Below are 22841 nucleotides of genomic sequence, written 5' to 3'. Positions count from 1 at the left end.
CATGATCGAAACATTCAAAATTTATCAAGATTTAGCAGATAAAGACAGACTGTTCACCCTCTCCAAGGTAGGGAGAAAGAGAGGGCACTCTCTAAAGCTGAAAGGAGATAGATTCCGTACAAACGTAAGGAAGTTCTTCTTCTCCCAGAGAGTGGTAGAAAACTGGAACGCTCTTCCGGAGTCTGTTATAGGGGAAAACACCCTCCAGGGACTCAAGACAAAGTTACTGCTGAACCGGAACATAGGGCTCGTCTCAGTTAGGGCATTGGTCTTTGACCCAGGGGCCACCGCGGGAGCAGACTGATGGGCACGATGGACCACCGGTCTGACCCAGCAGCGGCAATTCTTATGTTCTTATGTGTTCGCCAGCGTGTGCCCTCTCAGACCCTGTTACAAAGATACTGAGGTCAAAATTAACGCTCTCTCCATGCGAGCAGCATGGGAGAAAATGCCCATCTGTTTCTCTTTTTAAAAAAAAAATTTGCCGTTTACTGTACGATCGGCATACAGGATGCCATGCTGGAAGGCCCAAGGAGCTACCCCAACTCCAAACTAATCTGTTGGCTCAAAAAATACCTACCAGACATACCTTAGCAATCCTTCCCCCGACGCACCACCATGTTAGTAGTATAGCTGCACTGTCTACCCAAGCTGTGCTGGGTGATGCTGCCTCTAATTGTGACCTCTGTCCCGATGCTTCGCTGCGCCCCATTCCAGGTAATGCCACGCTGTCCTGAAAACCTCAACGCTCTTGCCTGCCAGGTCGGTCTGCTGCTCCCGACTACAGCGCTGCCCATCCAAACTTTCCATTCCCCGCCCTCCACCGATGCATTCTACTCCTGATTAGCCCTCCCAATTTCCTCCCCCTAACTAATAATAATAATAATAATAATTTTATTCTTGTATACCGCCATACCCGTAAAGTTCTAGGCGGTTTACACCATTAATTAAGGTCCGTGATAACACACGGATTTACAAAATTTTGACAAAGATACAGGCAATGAAGTGGGGGGGGGGGGAACTCTTTGAAGAGATTAGGTCGAGGTAACGGTAATACAGGAGGACGGGTTGAAGATATGATATAGCGAGAGGGAGAGAGGGACAGCCGAAGGGGCTCTCCCCAACCCCCTTCTTCCCCCCCCCCCCTTAAGCCAGGAGAGAGCTTGGCCTAAAAGAACAAATGGGTACCATTATAAAAATATGCAGGATATCCTAATGTTCAAAAGCACCAAGACAGATGAAATAATCATTTTGTAAGTGCCCGAGGCTGTTCTTACTAAGAGAAATTTGTCTGAGCAGATGCTCTGAAGCAGGCATCGCTCTGCTTAAACTTCGGAGGCATCGGATCGGTGCACCGAGTGCCACTGACTGCTATTTCTTTGCAGTTGAGAAATTACATTGCACAGCTGAAAACATTAGACTGGACTTTGTAATTACGAAGAGGGCTCCAGGCACAAAGAAAATCATAAGTGGCAAAGGATTATTTCATCTGTCTTGATGCTTTTAAACATTAGCATGCTATTGTATGCCACCAGTCCATATCATAGTATGTTTTGGGCAATTTAAGAAATTTTAGTTTTATAATTTAGTGTGTTCTTGCCAGTCTCTCATTGTTTTCATCATTAAGGTATGGGATAAATATGTTTGCATTCTCTATAATTCATTGTCACCGATAAGTCTGAATTCAAGAAAGCATGGGTTAGGCATGTGGGATCTCAGAGAGAGGAAGAGATAATGGTTACTGCGGATGAGCAGACTGGATGGGCCATTTGGCCTTTATTTGCCATCATGTTACTATGTTTCTATGACCATAAAGCTCTACGAGATCACAATGCAAATGTTAAGAGCCTTAGCTTATAACAATGCTTTGTGACCTTACAATGCAGGTGTAAGGAGTCTTAGCCAATAGGGATAAGAGGACACAGTGGATGCTGTGGATGGGCAGACTGGACGGGCCATTTGGCCTTTATCTGCCATCATGTTTCTATGTTTCTATGAACACTTTCACTAAATCACTTTGCTTTTCACAAACTGTCATTATCAATGTTACTATGTTTCTATGACCATAAAGTTCTATGACCTCACAATGCAGGTGCAAAGAGCCTTAGCCTATAGGAAGAGGAGATACAAATGTTAAGAGCCTTAGCCAATAGGGAGAGGAGGACACAGTGGATGGGCAGACTGGATGGGCCATTTGGCCTTTATCTGCCATGATGTTTCCATGATTTTCCTAGTAAACCTATCAAAAAAAACTCATCTATTCTGTAAGTAGAGGATATTATCAGAGTGAGTTAGCCACACATTTGCTAGCTGGACATCTGTTTTGCATGGTGCAATGCTATCATTGTACAGTTTAAGTTTAACATAAAAATAGTACGAATCATATGGTTACAGGTAAAAGAATGATAGATTTAACTGTAGTAAATACAGTATGATTGCCATGAGGATCAATATTCAAAGGCACTTATCCCGATAGGAGCAGCTCCTGCCCACATAAATGCAGATGAAAGGAATATTCATTAGCACTAAGGGCCAGATTCTGCAACCGACACCAGTGTCGGCCAGTGCCTCTAAAACTGATGCCAGTTGCATGTCAATCAAGCACCGGCACCACTTGCAGAATCACGGCCAGGACAAGTCAAACATAGGTGCCAAAAATGTAGTATTTGAGGGCCTACATTTCCGGCAGCTATGTTTCATATCAATTGCATCTATGGAGGGCACCTACTAGTGCCCAAGGTCATTGCCAGCATTAACCAGGCCTCCGCCGACTTTAGATGCCAGAAACGTAGGTGCCTAGCATTTTTTAATGCAATTTTAATTGCTTTTAAACAACGTGGTCAATTACCGCCTTGCTTAAAGGCAATTAAATCAATTAAGTTAGGCGACGGTAGGGCGCCGGCCGCCCCCTATCTTCTGGTGCCAAAATCAGGGCCTAACTGGATACGGCCGCTGAATATTTTCTTTGGTCACCTTGGTCCTATGCCAGGGTTGTCAAACTCAGGCCCACAGGGTCATTAAATTTGGCCCGCTGTTCTTTCCCTCCCTCCATCCCGGCTTCCCCGTCTCACATGTGGAGGCTTTTCTTTGAAACTTTGTTAGTAGCTATATTTAATGAGAAACTTGAATCGTGATCATTGCATTATACTTAGTGAAGATTGACAACCTATAATTTCTTCCAGTTTTTGACGTTATTTTTAGTGGATTAACCCTTTCAGGACCATAAGGATCGTAGGCCAATTTTTGTGGTTTTGACGACATTTTTATGGTAAAAAGGGCTTGCAGATGCCAAAAAATTGATTTTTTTTGTGAAATATCATTTTTTTTTTTTTTAAAAATCAAACTTCTGGCTTATGGACAGTGTGGCAAGTGAATCTTCTCATCAATCTGGCAACGACGCTAATGAATGAATGTCGGAACCAGTTTGTTTACATAAAGGCAGTATCATATGGAATCCGTACATATCAAATTTAGAACTGTAGACTATCCCAATCAAAATTTATAGGATTTTAAAGTTATGGGACAAATATGTCCCTTGGTCCTGAAAGGGTTAAGCTATTACGTGATTGCACTGTTTGAAAGTCTTTTGTAATTCTACTGTCTTTGAATTATTGCGAATGTTTCAATTGTTAGCCGTTTAGTCATAGACGATCTAGAAATGTTAGAAATAAAATAAATAAAATGAACAGACATCTACAAGGTCTGATGCTCAGGGCTTCATCCATTTCAATCTAAACCGCTTTGACAGACATCAAAAGGTGGTCTTCAAGCTTTAGCTCTGATTCCCTAAGTTAAGGATTTTCTGTTACTTATTCCAAGACTTCTTAAGTCGCTTACCATTTTCCTTCTCATTACTACCCCTGGAAGATTATTCCCTCCTCAAACTACATTTTTGCTGAGAGAATTTTCATAACACTATATCTGAGCCTCACATTTTTTTTCTAGCCTTATGTCATTCATTTCATTTCTCCATTCATTTAGAGGCAAATTTTAGAAAGGTTGTAAAATCAAAAATGAGATGTCAAGGTCGGGATGTGTCAAGTTCCACTAGTAATTTAGAAGACGATTTGCCGACACGGAGTCTGTTATAAATTACAAACAGGAATGGATGTGTTTGTGCCAGTTGTATGTAGCGGGAGCATCCAATTTAAAAACATAAAAGGGTCAATATTCAGCCGAGGTGGGGAGCCTTTTGCTGACTGCTGCTGGCTTTATTCCCAGATATTCAAGGCCAGGCCATGTCTGGGCTTTGGCATTGAATATCCAGTTTGTTTAGTACCAACTAATGCATTGACGTTCCGAGTCGATGTTCAGAACTCAAGAAGTAACGGGTTACATAGGACTGCGTTTTATGTGGTTCCTTTCGCCTGGATTCTCTATAGGGACGCCGATATCGAGGGCAACCTAAAAAGTGGCTGCCAATCGCGTGTCAATCACACGACGGCGCCCTATAATCACGCCTCTGAGGAAGACAGGCACCGAAAACGCAGGCCAGGGTTTTCCAGGCCTACATTTCCGGTGCTTATCTTGCTGCGACTCACACCTACGTAGGCGCTTTATGACGCCTAAAGCCACTTCTGGCGTTAGTCACACCTGTTGTGGCATTAGGCCTCACACAGTGTCTGCATAGGTGCTATTCTGATTTTATTTAGGTGCCAGTGGGTGCTTTAACATCGCATTTTTTTTTTTTTTTGCCATTTTAAATGGCGTTTGATAAATAACTTAAGTGCTGGTAGAGCACCTGCCAGGTGCCTATTCTAGATTATCTTTTCAAATTAAAAAAAAATGCTTCTTTTTGACAGCTTACAATAGAATATTTTTTATTTAACTAGACACATACACAGAAAATTCACTTTATGGTGTTCAAAGCATAGAGAATAGTTCTCTTTCTACTTAACTTTGCAATAGTTAACCCCCTCTTTTACTAAGCCATGGTAGAGGTTTCTACTATGGCCCAGGGCACTAAATGACCCAACACTGCTCCAACGCACATAGAATTCCTGAGTATCAAGCAACATCCAGATGTTTGGATTTTCCCGGACATGTCCTCCTTTGGAGGACATGTCCGGGGGTCTGGATGGCTTTTCAAAACCCGGCACTTTGATTACTACCATCAATATACAGTATAGTCTACAGTAGATAACAGCTCCCTATGGAAGCTTGGACAATTTGAAATAAAATACAACTTAAAAATAAGCAGATATTGTAAAACCGGTGTTGGGCCTACACCTTGTCAACAGCTGCATTTAGGAGGGCTACACCCATTGGATGATCACATCTGTCATCAGACCTGAGTTAGAGACTTATTTGACCATAACTTCCTTTCGGAATCTGTCCACAGTTCATTTTCAGCCTCGCACGTTGAGGAAAAGCAAGCTGGGAAAGTGTGTTCCAGCAGCTGGAAAACCCAAGCATAGTCGGCAAAGCTTGTGGTTTTTAAACCATGTTCAATTCACAGAAATGAAAGATGTTTTTTCCACCATAAGATTTTATCTGGTTTCTAAATGATTCAAGATTTCATTTGACATTCACATACATAACCCCCCCCCCCCAAAAAAAAAAAAAAAAGTATCCGTAACATAATTACTCTGGTTTCTTGCATATTCTTCATTATGAAAGTTAATAGAAAGAACAATTTCTATTTCAAACAAAAAGGAATTAAGCCTAATGGATTTTGAAATATTACAGTTACTCTAAAATTAAATATAACGATCTTTGTGGGTGGCCAGGAAAATTACATTTTTCGAGCTAGAATTTCAGAGTTCACATTCAGGTAGTGCAGTGTTTTTCAACCTTTTTTGGGCAAAGGCACACTTGTTTCATGAAAAAAATCACGAGGCACACCACCATTAGAAAATGTTAAAAAATTTAACTCTGTGCCTATATTGACTATATATAAAGTAATTCTCTTGAATAGGAATCAAATAAACACAAAGAAAGTATTTTATAATGCTGCCACCGCCAACATCACTGTTGGCGGCGGTGGCACTCAAGTGGCTAAAGAGCCGCAGTTTGCCGGCCTAGGGACAACACTGGAGGGTGGCCAGCTGTGCACCCCCTTGGGACGTAAACCCGGGGTGGGGCAGACCGCCCCCCCCCCACCCTGGTATGCCACTATCTGTACCTCACTCCCTCCCTATGACCAAAAATTCTCCTTTCTTCTATTCCCCGTGTACACAACCATCTCTTTCCCTCCCTTCCTCTCTCCAAAGTCCATGCCTTTTGTGTCCAAACACTCATTCCCTCCCCCACCTCAGCATCTCTTTCCCTCCCTTCCTCTCTCCCAAGTCCATTTCTTCTGTGTCCAAAAACGCATTCCCTCCCCACCTCAGCATCTCTTTCCCTCCCTTCCTCTCTCCCAAGTCCATTTCTTCTGTGTCCAAAAACGCATTCCCTCCCCCACCTCAGCATCTCTTTCCCTCCCTTCCTCTCTCCCAAGTCCATGCCTTCTGTGTCCAAAAACCCATTCCCTCCCCCACCTCAGCATCTCTTTCCCTCCCTTCCTCTCTCCCAAGTTCATGCCTTGTGTCCAAAACGCACTCCCTCCCCCCTTTTGTGTTCCGTGTTTGCCTCCCAGCCCATCTTTGCAACTTTCTCAGCAAAACGAAGCTCAAGCCGCGAGGCTTGTCTTCTGCTTCCTGTCTGCCCTGCCGCACACAAATAGCCGAACGGAAGTATTCTCCGACGTCAGCGCTGACGTCGGAGGGCAGGCTTTGCTTAAGCCCTCCCTCCGACATCAGCGCTGACATCGGGGAACGCTTGCGATCGGCTATATGTTAGCTGCAGGGCAGGCAGGAACAGAAGACGAGCCTCGCAGCTCGAGATGTATTGAACTCCGCGGGTCCCCCGTCCAGCTCTCTCTGTCCACGTGGGGCGGACCGCCCCTCTCCCTAGACTGGTGGTACTGCCCTGATGGCGGCCCTGACCGTACGGCACACCAGGCAACATCTCGCGGCACACTAGTGTGCCGCGGAACAGCGGTTGAAAAACACTGAGGTAGTGGATAACAGAACTGAGGTCTCACTTTCAATTGCCATATGCTTTTCCTTCCATCACAATTTTCATGCTTTATGATATCTTAACAGCAGCATGTTTTCAGGCAGTTCAATAACTAAGAATGACCAAAGCTGACTCTACAAGATGAGCGGGAAAAGAGTACAAAGCGGTGCTAAGAAGTGGACTTAGCTTGCCCTTACTTGGTTTTCCCCATGCACTAAGGGCCTGATTCTGTATAGGACGTCAGTCTCGGCGGCCACCTAAGAAGCGGACGAGAATCGTGCAAAGGCAATCCCACACAGAATCGCGTCTACCTTAAAGCACAGATGCCTTACCCTCTCCCCCTCCCCGATTCTCTAACCAGCGCCATTCTCTAACTGGTGCTGGCTAGAGAATTGTGCCTGCCTGATGACAAAGATAGGCAGCTCAGCCACCAATCTTAGCCAAGGGGGTCCCTTGCCATCAGCTGATCGTGGTACGGGAATCCCTGATCAGCTGAACTGGCAGGACTCCCTGAAACTGCGGCTTGAGATTGGCGGGAGGGATGCCCCCTCCCTCTTGCCGCTGGGCCCTTGTCGATTCCCCGACACCACACCCCGAACCCCTGACATCCTAAACCCCTGACAACCCAGAACCCCTAAACACCCCCGACAACCCAACACTGGCAAGAGGGATGCTCAGTTCCTCCGGATGGTAGATCCGCCTCTTCAAAATGGCGGGCCTTCCCCTTCTCGGTTCATGCCTAAGACCCCTCCAAAAAGATGGGCTTTAGGTAGCTGGGCCAATCAGGGCCTTAGGCCTCCTTCCCGGTGTATCCTGGGATACACTGGCAGTGGCCTAAGACTCCAATTGGACCAGATACCAGAGCTGTGTCCCGCCGCCTAAAATCGGGACACACGTTTAGAGAATCAGGCCCTAAAGGCCGTATTCTATATATGACGTATAACAAGATCAGTACCAAAAAGGACGGTGCTTACTATGCTTCTATAAAATGCCTTTAAAGTTAGATGCAGATTATAGAATCACACTTAGTGCCAGTAATTGTGACTAACATTTACAAGCACCCATTTAGGCCAATGAAAACCAGGCCTAAGTTGTGCACGGATCGGGCATATTCCATAACAGTGCGCTTAAAATGTGGATGAGCCTCGGCAGGTTGTGGGCATTCCTAAAAGGTGAGATTTGCGCACTAGAATTTACACGGACCGCTTTATAGAATACACTTAGAAAGCTGTGCATGCAAATTCTAATTAGTGACAATTATTTTTTGTTAATTGCCAATTATCAGCGCTGAATAGATTGCTAAATAATTAAGTTGTATATGCAAATCAGCAACATGCACAGATTTGTGCTTGCGACTTTGGTTGCACTATACAGAATCTGACCCTAAGCCCATTTTTGTATGGCAGATAAATTGGCTTTTTTCTATTGTATATATTTATTTTTTTGCTTTCTGCTAAAGTTAGCATTAGCGTGCAACTATTAAAAAAAATGAATGTTAGTGCCTAGCCTAGGTTACTAAAAATGCCCCAAAATGAGGACAAGACAACTTCAGGCCACGTGTATCCTCTGGAAAGCAGAATCTGACAGTCGCAAGAGCGCACGTTCCATCTCTTTTACTAAGCCTGATAGCGCAGGCCGACACGTTACATGCTCCGACGCCCAGAGGGATTGAATGGACATCGGAGCATATGCCATGCAGCTTACTAAAAAGGGGCCTTTATTATTAATGGAAGCAATATTTGCCGAGTGCTACCTACCATACTACACTGCACGGAACCATCAAGAAGCAGGACATTAGGAAACCCAAACCAGGTGCATTTGAAAAGCTCTTTTATTTCTAAATCTAGCTATTGTCTAACTCCGATATGGAATGGAAAGCTTTCTTTTGAATATGAATCGGATAATATCTAGGATGAAGCGAGATGCTGTATTTTGAAGCACTAAAGGCTTGATGCACTAAAGATATCGACTGGATCGCTGTTGGCCGATTCTTAAGCAGCGATCGATGCACTGTCAAGTTTGCATGCAAATATGACCGATCAATCACTCGGCGTGTGATTGACACATGCACAGAGCCCTAACAGCGGTGACAGGGGAAGAAGCCTCCTGTCACTGCTGTTAGGGCTTCTTTTCTTTTAATGGCACAGATGTGTGTGTGTTACACATGCACAATCTGCCCCATTAAAAAGAAAAAAGCACATTCCCTCCTGCCACGCAGAACAGACTTGCGCCATGGCCCCCACCCCCCACATCAGGCACCCCCGAGCTACCATCTCTGCCTCAAACACCCCCCCAAAAATAGCAGGAGGGATGCCCACTCCCTCCTGCCACCAGACACAACCCTGCCCCCAGAACCTCCCCGTACTTTTTTAAAAGTTGGAAGCAGGAAGCTCACTTTGAGGCTCCTGCTTCAGGCCACCAGACCTAAATAGCAGGCCTTCCCCTCCCTGATGCATCATGTGATACATGGGGAGGAGCCAAAGGCCCTGATTGGTTCAGACTAGAGAATAACATGGGAACAAATTTTTCCCTGTGCGTGCAGGAACTCAATTTCCCTGTCCCGTCCCTGCGAGTTTTGTCGCTGTCCCTGCCCCATTCCTGTAAGCTCAGCCTTAACTGCACAAGCCTTGAACACTTATGATTTGAAAGTGTTTGAGGCTTGTGCAGATGAGGACAAAGCTTGCAGGAATGGGGCAGGGACAGGAAAAGAACTTAGAGACATAGAAACAGACGGCAGATAAGGGCCATGGCCCATCAAGTCTGCCCACCGCAATAACCCTCCCCTCCCCTTCCCTGTGAAGAGATCCCACGTGACAATCCCATTTTGTTTTAAAATCAGGCACGCTGCTGGCCTCAATTACCTGTAGCGGAAGATTATTCCAGCGATCAACCACCCTTTAGGTGAAGAAGTATTTTCTGGTGTCACCTTGTAGTTTCCTGCCCCTGATTTTCCATGGATGCCCTCTTGTTGCCGTGGGGGCCCTTGAAAAAGAAGATATCCTCTTCCACCTCAATACGGCCCGTGAGATATTTGAACGTCTCGATCATGTCACCCCTTTCTCTGCGTTCCTCAAGTAAGTACAGCTGCAATTTATTCAGCCATTCCTCATACGGGAGATCCTTGAGTCCCGAGACCATCCGGGTGGCCATTCGCTGAACCGACTCAAGTCTCAGCACATCTTTGCGGTAATGCGGCCTCCAGAATTGTACACAGTATTCCAGATGGGATGGATGACGAGATGGGACGGAAAATGAGTTCCCGCATCATTCTCTAGTTCAGTGATTCCCAACCCTGTCCTGGAGGACCACCAGGCCAATCGGGTTTTCAGGCTAGCCCTAATGAATATGCATGAGAGGGATTTACATAGGATGGAAGTGATAGGCATGCAAATTTGCTTCATGCATATTCATTAGGGCTAGCCTGAAAACCCAATTGGCCTGGTGTTCCTCCAGGACAGGGTTGGGAACCACTGCTCTAGTTCACATAGCTAAGGCCCTTTCCTAGAGGTGGGGCCTTAGGCATCTGAGCCAATTAGGCCTTAGGCACCTCCCTCTGTATCCAGGTTAGGCATGGGCGTGGCTTTGCCTGGAAGTGGCCTTAGGTGAGATTAGGTGACCCTAGGCGTCTCCATAGGGCCACAATAGGCACCTGAAATGTAGGCCAGGAAAATGCTGGTCTACATTTCAAATAGACATTGCTCCTGAGTCGATGGTGGCAAGGGAATCTCCCTGCCGTGATCAGTTAGCGGCCGTGGCAGAGAACACGTCCGTCCTTCCCATAAACATGACTGTCAGGAGAGATGCCCACTTCATCCTGCTGGAGTCACCGAAGCCCCTCCATCCCTGAATGTCCGCAGCAGGAGTGCCAAATTCCTGCTGCCACCACCACCCTGATACATTCCCTAGCAGGAGGGATGGCCACTTCCTTCTGACGGAAACCTACCCACTCCCCTGAGACATCCCTTGGAAGGAAGGATGCCTAGTGCATCATGCCAGAACACCCCCCCAAGATCATCAGTAGGAGGGATGCCCAGTCCCTCCTGCTGGAACCACCCCTGAAGGCATGCCCCAACCGCAACCCTCAAGCCTACCTGGACTCCACTAGTACCTATTTTTCATTGGCTGGTCAGAGGAATGCTTAATCTCTCTGGCCAGCAAGCCTGCCTCCACAGAATTGCGAGCCCTCCCCTTCCTGGTGCATCATGGGATGCACCGAGGAGGGGCCTAATGCCTTGATTGACCCAGGCGCTCAAGGCCCCTCCCATAGGAGGGGCCTTAGGCGCCTGGGTCAACTGTAATCATAGGCCTCTCTCCCAGTGCATTCTGGGATGCACTGGGAGTGGCCTAAAATTCCCACTGGTCAGATCACTTAGGCCACCCCCTAAGTGATGTCAGAGGGACAGTCAACGCTGATGCGGGCAGCAGGTTCGTGATGATACTAGCGCTGGGAAAATTAGAGATACAATGAAAGGGAAGGGGTGTGTGCACATGCGGCAAAAGGGGTGGGGAAGGAGAGAGGCATGGGAGGGACGCCATTGTCCCAGGTACCTCTCAACCTCGCTACGCCACTGTGCCTAGTGATACCTAAACACACCTATGCACTACTAGATTCTATAAGTAGCATCTAGCAGTTGATTGGCAACCTCGCCAAGCAGCACCTATAAATTAGGCATGCTTAGGCACTGTTTATAGTATCTGGCCCTATGTAAATTAAGCAGACATTTGCAGAATGTGTAGGTGCTTTATTCTAAACATTTATACCTGTAATATAGGTATAAATGTTAATAGCTATAGAATTGTCCCCTGAACTCATTCCTCTCTAAATAGGGTCACAAATTATTGATTGCCTAAAGCTGGTAGAAACACGATTTTACTACTGCTCCATTCTGATTTTACATTATGTAAATATGAATCAATCTGTAATGCAAGTCAGCTTAGTTAACTTTTTGTCTAGGTCCTTGAGTTTAATGGACTCACATCCCCCAAGGCTACACACAACACAATGATTAGCTCAGGTTCAATTTATTGGAATTCTCCCAGTGTTTTTTAAATGGTCTAAATGAAAACCAAACTCAAAAAAGCACTTTTGTGTGTTAATATGGAGCTTTTGACTTTCAGTCTTTACCTCTGGGGCTCAAACAGAGTGCAAAGTTTAAATGGTTCTCCCTCCCTGGAGAAGAGCAATTACCAGACAGATCTTTCCAGTAATGAGTAAGAAATTTGATCCATCAAACTGGCTCAAATACTCAGTTCTAACTTCCCAACAGACATATTTTTCAATAATGTTTAAACTTATAGGTTTGTTGGCAAACACAAAACTCTTTTGAAGGCACCTCAAAGACAATGTTTACCAAGAGGGAATAGGCGGCAGTGTTTTCCTAATTCCTGTTTTGTTCTTGTTGTGGTTTAGGATGATATGACTATACCATCATAAACATAACAGAAGATTTAAAAAAACTATAAGTTGAAACAGCAAATTTAAATGGTTGTGCAGAATATATAATTTAGTAATTCGGGTCAAATAATGAGTTTTGATTGTCTGGAACTTTATCCCTCCCAGTTAACAATATGAAACAGATCTTGTAGGGCAACATGGAACCTATTAGCCTAAAAAATGTTTTGTATTTAGACAGATAGCTGAGCAAGAAGAAACCCTGCTAAACATTATTAATGGATATTCAGAATATTTTATATTTGCTGAACATTACTTTGGAGTGCAATCGTTTTCAATGTGCAATATGTTACATGCTAAGGAATAGACCTTTTTATCAAGGTGATAAAAATGCCATTTATGAATCTGTATGGCATTGTAGGGTAAACATTTTTGGACAGATTCTGTACACTTCCCCCTCCCCGTTCGTGGTTTCGGTAATCGCGATTTCACATATTCGTGATTTTTTTGGGGAGGGGGAAAAAAGAAAAAAAAACATTGTTAAGTCTTCCCCCCGGCATCCCGGCCTTACCTGGTGGTCTAGCGGGCTTTCGGGGCAGGAGCGATCTTCCTACGCTCCTGCCCCGTGCAGATCGCCATTATTTTTTTCATCAAAGCGGGACATCTATTAATATTCAGTCCCACCCTCAATCCCGCCCTAGACCTGCCCCAATTTCTTCCATTTATTTTCATGTACATACAATATCTTATTAATTCATAATGGTAAACATAAAATAAATTTAAAAAAACACAAAGCACACTGTACGCAGAGAAAATGTTAATTATCATTTATGAGTTTGTTTGTTTTTTCAAAGATGTCAAGGCAGATTACTTTAAAATATGCAATGTCACCTCAGTAACTATAGAAAAATAGACAAATATAGTACAAAATATAGACAGCAGATATAAATTCTCAAAACAGACACATTTTGATCACTAAATTGAAAGTAAAATCATTTTTCCTACCTTTGTTGTCTGGTGATTTCATGAGTCTCTTGGTTGCACTTCCTTCTGACTGTGCATCCAATCTTTCTTTCTTTTGCATCCAACATTTCTTTCACAATCCAGCCCCATCCCCTTTGGGTCCAACTCTCTCTCTCTCTTTTCCCTCTATTACCCTCCCCAAATCCAGTGTCGGTTCTCCTTTGTACCTTTGTTCCAGGTCTCCTCTCTGTCTGAACCTCCCATAGTCCTGCATCTGCCTCCTGTCTTTCCCCTTTCGTCCAGGCCTTTCTCTCTGTAGTCTTTCTAATCTGCTTACAACCCCCCACACACACTTTCTCTGCCTCTTTCTCTCCTTCTTTCCTTCCTCCCTCCCAGCAGATTTTAGCATATCTCTCTCCTCCTTTTTTCCCCTCAGATCTAGTACCTGTCTCCTTCCTCTTATCCTCTTCCCAGGTCTGGTATCTGTCTCCTCCCCTTCCCCCCTGCTCTAGCATCTCTCTCTCCATTCCCTTCCTCCTGTTCTTCCCTGGTCTTCCTTCTCAATTTATTTTCTGCCTCTGTCTAAATTCTTTTTTACTATTCAGTCCTCAATTTCCCTCTTTCACTGTGTCTTGCCAACTCTTTCCCTCACCCCTTCCAATATCTAACTCTATTTTCTTCCTTCAATCCAGCATGTGCCCTTTTTTCTTTCTCCTCCCCACTTCCTTCCAGCGTCTGCTCCCCCTCTCCCTCACACTTTCATTCAGCAGCTGTCCCTCCTCTCCCCCACACTTCCATTAAGTGTCTGTTTCCCTCTCTCTACCCCTTCCATCTACTGTTCACCCTCTGTCTCGCCCCTTTCATTCACTGTCCTCTCTGCCCTTTCTATCCAGTGTCCGCCCTCTCTCTCTCTTCTATATGTCATCTTCCCTCTTTCTATGCTCCTTCCATAAACTATCTCCTTTGTACATGATTGATTTCAGCTCTGCCACCTCTCCATTTTTCTCTCTCTGTCACCACCCCGTCCCCTATGCTCTGGCATCTCCTTTCTTTCCTTCCCACCCCATGGTCTGGCATCATCCCTTCCCTGATTCCCTGACATCTCTCTCCTTTCCTTCCATCTTTCCCTCCACCTCCATGCCTTGGCATCTCTTCTTCCCTCCAAGCCATGGCATCTCCTTTCATTTTACTCCCTCATCTTCCTTCTCCCTCCAGTTGGGTACAGCAACACTCTCCCCTGCAGCTCCGGACTTCCCCACACCTGCTCCCCCCAAATTGCCAATGCTTCGGTTCATCTTCTTCCTACCTCCCTCCCTCTCCCCTGCGGGACCCTGCGGCACCATCAGCTCTCACTCCCTCTAAAACGTCGGCCCTGCAGCTCCGGACTTCCCCATACCTGCTCCCCCCTCCCCTAGATCGCTATTATTTTAAATGTTATGGCAGCCGCGGCACTGTATCCATCAGGGGAGATTTCTGCCATCGGCCTGCCCCGGAACTCTTCCTGCAACAGTGACTTCCTGTTCCCGCCTAGGCGGGCATCTGCTGCAGGAAGAATTCCGGGGCAGGCCGAGGTTAGAAGTCTCCTCTGATGGATATAGCGCCGCGGCTGCCATAACATTTAAAATAATAGCAATCCGGGGGGGAGCAGGTGTGGGGAAGTCCGGAGCTGCAGGGCCGGCGTTAGAGGGAGTGAGAACAGGGCAGCTAAGCGTGTCAGTCCAACATCACCTTCAAAACGGGGGTGGAGGGTGTTTGAAGCGGCGGTAGGCAACAGCAGCGGGGCCGGTACTGGGGGGAGGGGCAGGCTTCGGCGCTAGAGGGATGGGAAGCAATCACCTGTCCCGTTGTCCCCATAGACAGCTTCAGGATGCTATCCCTGAAAACGGGACATTTCAGCGTCCCGAAGCAGTGCATGGTGATGAGTCAGGGGATCTAAAAAGAGGACAGTTCCGTTCAAAACGGGAGGTATGGTCACCTTAAGCAGACCTTCTTTTATGTGATCTTTATGTAGAAATTCCTTGGGGCATAGTTCAATTAGAGCGGAGGCAGATTTGAGATGGATGCTTACTCATAAATTTATGCATTGGCATTTGCATGCTTTTGGGGCTTGGAACAATGATGGATATTTCCATTAATTATAGTAATACCAGGAGGACTTAATACTGAAGTAGAATGGATGAAGCTAGTATAAGCCAGTTGCGTTCTGATTGGGTAGTAATGAGATCAGCTGATGCTAGGTCACATGATAAAATTAGCACTTTAGAACGATACTGCCAACTTTGCCTGAAGAAAATATGCAGAGGGGGGCGATTCAAGGGTCTAAGGCAGTGTCCCGCAAACTTTCTCGAACTGCGGCACACTAAAGGCAGTGGCCGTGGCTCGAGGCACCTGGAAGTGCGCGGATATCGCCGTGATGACATCACGTGCATGCGTAACATAATGTCGATGTCTGCGTGCGTGTGAAGGCCCTCCAGGCGTGCCCTGAGACGCCAGTACGGGGTGCCAGACGGGAAGAGGGCCAGAGAGAAGGATAGGTGCTGGTGCCCACTGATTGCTTACAGAATGTGCCTCTCGACACAAAAGGCATGTCCTTTAGGCAGTCAGCTGGTGCCGGCGCCTCTCCTCCCCCCCCAAAAAAAAAAAAAAAATATATATATATATATATATATATAATAAAACAAACTAAGTAACCATCAAAAATTCTTTTTATATCAACTTTATATATATATATATATATATATATATATATATATATATATAATATATAATATATAATATAATATAATATAGTAATATATAATATAATATAGTAATATATATATATATATAAAGTTGATATAAAAAGAATTTTTGATGGTTACTTAGTTTGTTTTACTATTTATGATTGTGAAATAAAGTGTAACCAGCTCTGCTAAGGGCTAGATTCACTAACCTGAGATCCGTGTCCGATTGCAGGCAGACCGATGAATTCACTAAAGGCCTGCATGCAAATGGGGGCGATCGTTGGCACGCCCCCCCACCGACCGCACGGATCGCAGGAGAGCGATCCTTGAGCATGCGCAGACCATCTTCCTTGACTGTAGATGGTCTGCGCATGCACTGGTCCTTCGTGCCCATCAGAGTTTTAAAAAACTTACTACTGTTTACTTTTTTTTACTTCACGAGCCCGTGGTTTTAACCCGCTTTAAACCCACGGGTTAAAACCACAGACTCGCACTGCGGGGAAGGGCAGTTGAGTCGGGGCTGAGCAGGGCTGGAGAGTCAAGGCAGAGAGCAGAGAGCAGGGCAGCCAGAGTAGGAGAATCGGGGTACAGAACAGGGAGGCCAGAGCAGGAGAATCGGGGCAGAGAGCAGGGAGGCCAGAGCAGGAGAATCGGGGCAGAGAGCAGGGAGGCCAGAGCAGGAAAATCGGGGCAGAGAGCAGGGAGTCCAGAGCAGGAGAATCGGGGCAGAGAGCAGGGCAGCCAGAGTAGGAGAATCACGGCAGAGAGCAGGGAGGCCAGAGCAGGAGAATCGGGGCAGAGAGTAGAGAGCAGGGCGGCCAGAGCAGGAGAATCGGGGCAGAGAGCAGGGCAGCCAGAGCAGGAGAATCGGGACAGAGAGCAGGGCGGCCAGAGCAGGAGAATCGGGGCAGAGAGCAGGGAGGCCAGAGCAGGAGAATCGGGGCAGAGAGCAGGGAGGCCAGAGCAGGAGAATCGGGGCAGAGAGCAGGGCAGCCAGAGTAGGAGAATCACGGCAGAGAGCAGGGAGGCCAGAGCAGGAGAATCGGTGCAGAGAGTAGAGAGCAGGGCGGCCAGAGCAGGAGAATTGGGGCAGAGAGCAGGGCGGCCAGAGCAGGAGAATCGGGACAGAGAGCAGGGCGGCTAGAGCAGGAGAATCAGGGCAGAGAGCAGGGCGGCCATAGCAGGAGAATCGGGGCAGAGAGCAGGGCGGCCAGAGCAGGAGAATCGGGGCAGAGAGCAGGGCGGCCAGAGCAGGAGAATCGGGGCAGAGAGCAGGGCGGCCAGAGCAGGAGAATCGGGACAGAGAGCAGGGCGGCCAGAGCAGGAGAATCAGGGCAGAGAGCAGGGCGGCCAGAGCAGAAGAATCGGGACAGAGAGCAGGGCGGCCAGAGCAGGAGAATCAGGGCAGAGAGCAGGGCGGCCAGAGCAGGAGAATCGGGGCAGAGAGCAGGGCGGCCAGAGCAGGAGAATCGGGACAGAGAGCAGGGCGGCCAGAGCAGGAGAATCGGGGCAGAGAGCAGGGCGGCCAGAGCAGGAGAATCGGGACAGAGAGCAGGGCGGCTAGAGCAGGAGAATCAGGGCAGAGAGCAGGGCGGCCATAGCAGGAGAATCGGGGCAGAGAGCAGGGCGGCCAGAGCAGGAGAATCGGGGCAGAGAGCAGGGCGGCCAGAGCAGGAGAATCGGGGCAGAGAGCAGGGCGGCCAGAGCAGGAGAATCGGGACAGAGAGCAGGGCGGCCAGAGCAGGAGAATCAGGGCAGAGAGCAGGGCGGCCAGAGCAGGAGAATCAGGGCAGAGAGCAGGGCGGCCAGAGCAGGAGAATCGGGGCAGAGAGCAGGGCGGCCAGAGCAGGAGAATCGGGACAGAGAGCAGGGCGGCCAGAGCAGGAGAATCAGGGCAGAGAGCAGGGCGGCCAGAGCAGGAGAATCGGGACAGAGAGCAGGGCGGCCAGAGCAGGAGAATCGGGGCAGAGAGCAGGGCGGCCAGAGCAGGAGAATCGGGGCAGAGAGCAGGGCGGCCATAGCAGGAGAATCGGGGCAGAGAGCAGGGCGGCCAGAGCAGGAGAATCGGGGCAGAGAGCAGGGCGGCCAGAGCAGGAGAATCGGGGCAGAGAGCAGGGCGGCCAGAGCAGGAGAATCGGGACAGAGAGCAGGGCGGCCAGAGCAGGAGAATCAGGGCAGAGAGCAGGGCGGCCAGAGCAGAAGAATCGGGACAGAGAGCAGGGCGGCCAGAGCAGGAGAATCAGGGCAGAGAGCAGGGCGGCCAGAGCAGGAGAATCGGGGCAGAGAGCAGGGCGGCCAGAGCAGGAGAATCGGGACAGAGAGCAGGGCGGCCAGAGCAGGAGAATCGGGGCAGAGAGCAGGGCGGCCAGAGCAGGAGAATCGGGACAGAGAGCAGGGCGGCTAGAGCAGGAGAATCAGGGCAGAGAGCAGGGCGGCCATAGCAGGAGAATCGGGGCAGAGAGCAGGGCGGCCAGAGCAGGAGAATCGGGGCAGAGAGCAGGGCGGCCAGAGCAGGAGAATCGGGGCAGAGAGCAGGGCGGCCAGAGCAGGAGAATCGGGGCAGAGAGCAGGGAGGCCAGAGCAGGAGAATCGGGGCAGAGAGCAGGGCAGCCAGAGTAGGAGAATCACGGCAGAGAGCAGGGAGGCCATAGCAGGAGAATCGGGGCAGAGAGCAGGGAGGCCAGAGCAGGAGAATCGGGGCAGAGAGCAGGGCGGCCAGAGCAGGAGAATCGGGACAGAGAGCAGGGCGGCCAGAGCAGGAGAATCAGGGCAGAGAGCAGGGCGGCCAGAGCAGGAGAATCAGGGCAGAGAGCAGGGCGGCCAGAGCAGGAGAATCGGGGCAGAGAGCAGGGCGGCCAGAGCAGGAGAATCAGGGCAGAGAGTAGAGAGCAGGGCAGCCAGAGCAGGAGAATCGGGGCAGAGAGCAGGGCGGCCAGAGTAGGAGAATCGCGGCAGAGAGCAGGGAGGCCAGAGCAGGAGAATCGGGGCAGAGAGCAGGGCAGCCAGAGTAGGAGAATCGGGGCAGAGAGTAGAGAGCAGGGCGGCCAGAGCAGGAGAATTGGGGCAGAGAGCAGGGCGGCCAGAGCAGAAGAATTGGGGCAGAGAGCAGGGCGGCCAGAGCAGGAGAATTGGGGCAGAGAGCAGGGAGGCCAGAGCAGGAGAATCGGGGCAGAGAGCAGGGCAGCCAGAGTAGGAGAATCACGGCAGAGAGCAGGGAGGCCAGAGCAGGAGAATCGGGGCAGAGAGTAGAGAGCAGGGCAGCCAGAGCAGGAGAATCGGGGCAGAGAGCAGGGCGGCCAGAGTAGGAGAATCGCGGCAGAGAGCAGGGTTTTAGCACAAGCGACTGGTCCTCACCAGTCGCTAGTTTTTTGATTGGCCAGCCAGTCGGTGTGCCAGAAGAAAGTTTAGTGAATCGCATCCTTCCTACTTTGCATGCCAATTCCCCTCATTTGCATGCACGGATCGGGATTGGATCGGTACACAGGTTAGTGAATCGGGTTGCAAAGGGCTTGCAAACTGCTCAGTACACGATCGGTTTGCTTAGTGAATCTAGCCCTTAGTGCATTGCCAGTGAAAATATACTTGCTAAATGTTATGTGATGCACAGGCACTTAGCACGATTCTTAGCACACACTTTGTAGAATCTCGCTAAGTGCTGTTCTAGTCAAATTAATAGAACCGACTTTCTTTTTATGATCACATGGAAGCATAGAAATATGAAGGTAGATAAAGACCATAAGGCCTATTTAGTCTGCCTAACCACGCCATCTACTATCCCCTCCTCTCCCTTAGAGATCCAATGTACTTGTCCCAAGCTTTTTTAAATTCAAATCTACTTTTTGTCTCCACCTGGAGGCCATTCCAAGCATTCACCACCCTTTCTGTAAAAATGTATTTTCTGAGGTTACTTCTGAATCTAACCCCTTTCACCTTCATCCTATGCCCCCTGATTCATAGTAACATAGTAAATGACAGCAGATAAAGACCCAAACAGTCCAGCCAGTCTGCCCTGTAACTACATGCATTACAATTTCATGACTGAATTCTTTTTTTTCTCTTTGCTTCTTCTGGGCCACAAACCTAAGAAGTCTACCCGGTACTGTCCTTAGGTTCCAACTACTGGAGTTGCCATCGAAGCTTACTCCAGCCTATCCAAACCATCCCCTTGGCGGGATTGAGACCCTTCTCCCACCTTTCCTTCATAGTATACATTTTGAGATCGCTAAGTCTGTCCCCGGATTCCTTATGATGAAGATCACTGACCATTTTAGTAGCCTTCCTCTGGACCGACTCCATCCTGTTTATATATCTTTTTGAAAGTGCGGTCCCCAGAATTCTGCACAATATTCTAAATGAGGTCTCACCAGAGTCTTAGACTGGGGCATCAATACCTCCTTTTTCCTACTGGCCATACCTCTCCCTATGCGACCAAGCATCCTTCTAGCTTCCACTGCCACCTTTTCAACCTATCTGGCCACCTTAAGATCATCAAATACTACCGCACCCTTGTCCCACTCTTCTTTCATATACAAAAGCTCTTCACCCCATAAACTATAACATTCCCTTGGATATTATTTAATTTCAGTATTTATATACCACTTATAGCCTAAGCGGTTTACATTCATGTACTCTTCCCTATCTGTCCTGGTGGGCTCACACTCTACCTAATCCACCTGGGGCAACGGGGGGGATTAAGTGACTTGCCCACGGCCACAAGGAGCAGCATGGGATTTGAACCCACAACCTCAGGGTGCTAAGGCTGTAGCTCTAACCACTATGCCACACACTCCCTAGGAATCTCGTGTGGAGCAGAGTACTCTGACCAATGATACCAAGTATTTAAAATGCAGCAGGGAAGCAGTCGTCTCTAATAAAGACCGAGGCATGCATAACTTGGTAAGCAATTCACAGAGCAGTCAAGTGACCTGCATTTCAAATGCTATTTTATAGTTACTGATCTCGAAGTATATTAAGGGCAAACTTTAATCATTATTTTTCCAAGATTTGATCTTTTTGAGCAATGTTTTTATTTTCGAAAGAATGGCCCTTTTCATATTTTATTTGTTACACTCTGGCATTTGGCTATGGAACATCTTGAAACAATTTTTTAATGAATTTTGTTTCCCCCCCATAACTTGCACATGATTATCTACAAGCTTTATTCCAGATAAAAAAATAATGGTTAAACATGCCATAACCAAACATATCAGTTACAAGTTTGGATATGTTTCTATTAAAAGTACAAACTGCGTAGAGAATTGCCTTGCTGTGGTTTTCATTAAACAAGTTATCTTCTCACTTAGGAAGCAGAAGGAATTGTTCCCCTTGAATGCTGTTTTCTCAGCATAAAATAACACACTGAGGTAAAAGAATACAGCTGAACTGCTCTACGGAACACTTGCCAGGTTAGGACACTGTTGCTGAAGCATGTGATAAATTAGTCTTGCTCTTTACCCTAAAGACCAGCCAATTAACAGTTAACTAGGAGTTGATAAATGGCAGATCCGTGAGGCTCTCTAATCTAGCTGCTCTCCCGTCCTATCTTGGAACTGCGAGAGTGTGCATGTTCCTGAAACAAGTGCCCAAGAAGACGGTTACATCTGCTGTTCGTCACGCATTTGGATTGCTCACATATGTAGGATGTGCTGAAGGATTTGTGTTTCCATCTTAATAAGACAGAACTCCCATACTTTCCTACTTCCTCTTTTCCTTCCTCAGGGCAACTTTTTTTTTTCCTCGCTGCATCTCTGCGCTTTTCCGTTCTAGGAGCATTATTTCATTTTTGCTCTACCGTCATCTAATATGTCAATATACATCAGAACAGGGAAGTGCCGACTGTGCCACACTCGTGTGGGATGCCAGACCTCTGCCGTCTTGTGAAATTCCAACAGAAAAATCTGCCTGGATAAAGCAAGTCACACATGGTGCCACAGGAATCTCTGGAACACCAATCTCATTGATGCTAGAGAATAGAATGGCCACAGGAATGTCTGGAACACCAATCTCATTGATGCTAGAGAAGAGAATGGCCAAGGCAGCCAATCATCTCCCCTTTGAGAGCACCCTATAGTGTCGTGGCCGGGATCTACCTGTAACCTAATAGTGCCTTTTTGCAGATAATCAAAACTTGTAATCTATTTCAAAGACAGCCTTTATTTTTGAGCAAGAGTATTAATCTCCTATTCTGGCTTCAGCTGTAGTCGTTTGGTCAAGTCTCTACTGAGTTTGAATGGAAGAGGGTTACTCTCCCTTCCTATTGAACAGTTTTAAATATCAGCATAAAAACAAAGGGCTTATTCTTCAACTACACTATGATCTTGGACAAGAGGCTATTAAGGGCAGCAGTAAGTAATCATCTTACAATAACTTGTGAAATGGCCAGATACTAGAAGCAGTAAAATAACAGTGCCCTCTCCTGATGGGAGCTCAGATCTCGTGAGAGTTCTGTTCGGGTGAGCCTCTGACCTTCTAACAATGGATAACAATGTGTCTCATTGGGCAAGCTGGTCAACTAGTTTGGTTGCCATTTCCTGCCAGAGGCCATCTTTTTTTTCTATCCGGGTGCCTGCAAGAGTTAAATGAAAATAATGCCTCCGCTGCCATACTTCATCAACAGATGGCAGTACTGACACGCCATACACGTAACCAGCCTTGGAAGCAGACCGAGCCCGGCGCTCGGGGCCTGCCAAGACAACCAGATGGTCTGGCAGACGGAAGTTGTTAGGGGCCTCTAGGTATCTCACAAGGAGATGCCGCACATCCAG

This window comes from Geotrypetes seraphini, chromosome 17 (genome assembly GCF_902459505.1).
Source record: "Geotrypetes seraphini chromosome 17, aGeoSer1.1, whole genome shotgun sequence".
In the NCBI taxonomy this organism is placed as follows: Eukaryota; Metazoa; Chordata; class Amphibia; order Gymnophiona; family Dermophiidae; genus Geotrypetes; species Geotrypetes seraphini.
The sequence above is the reverse complement of the archived record's forward strand: the minus strand, read 5'-3'. Positions refer to the sequence as shown.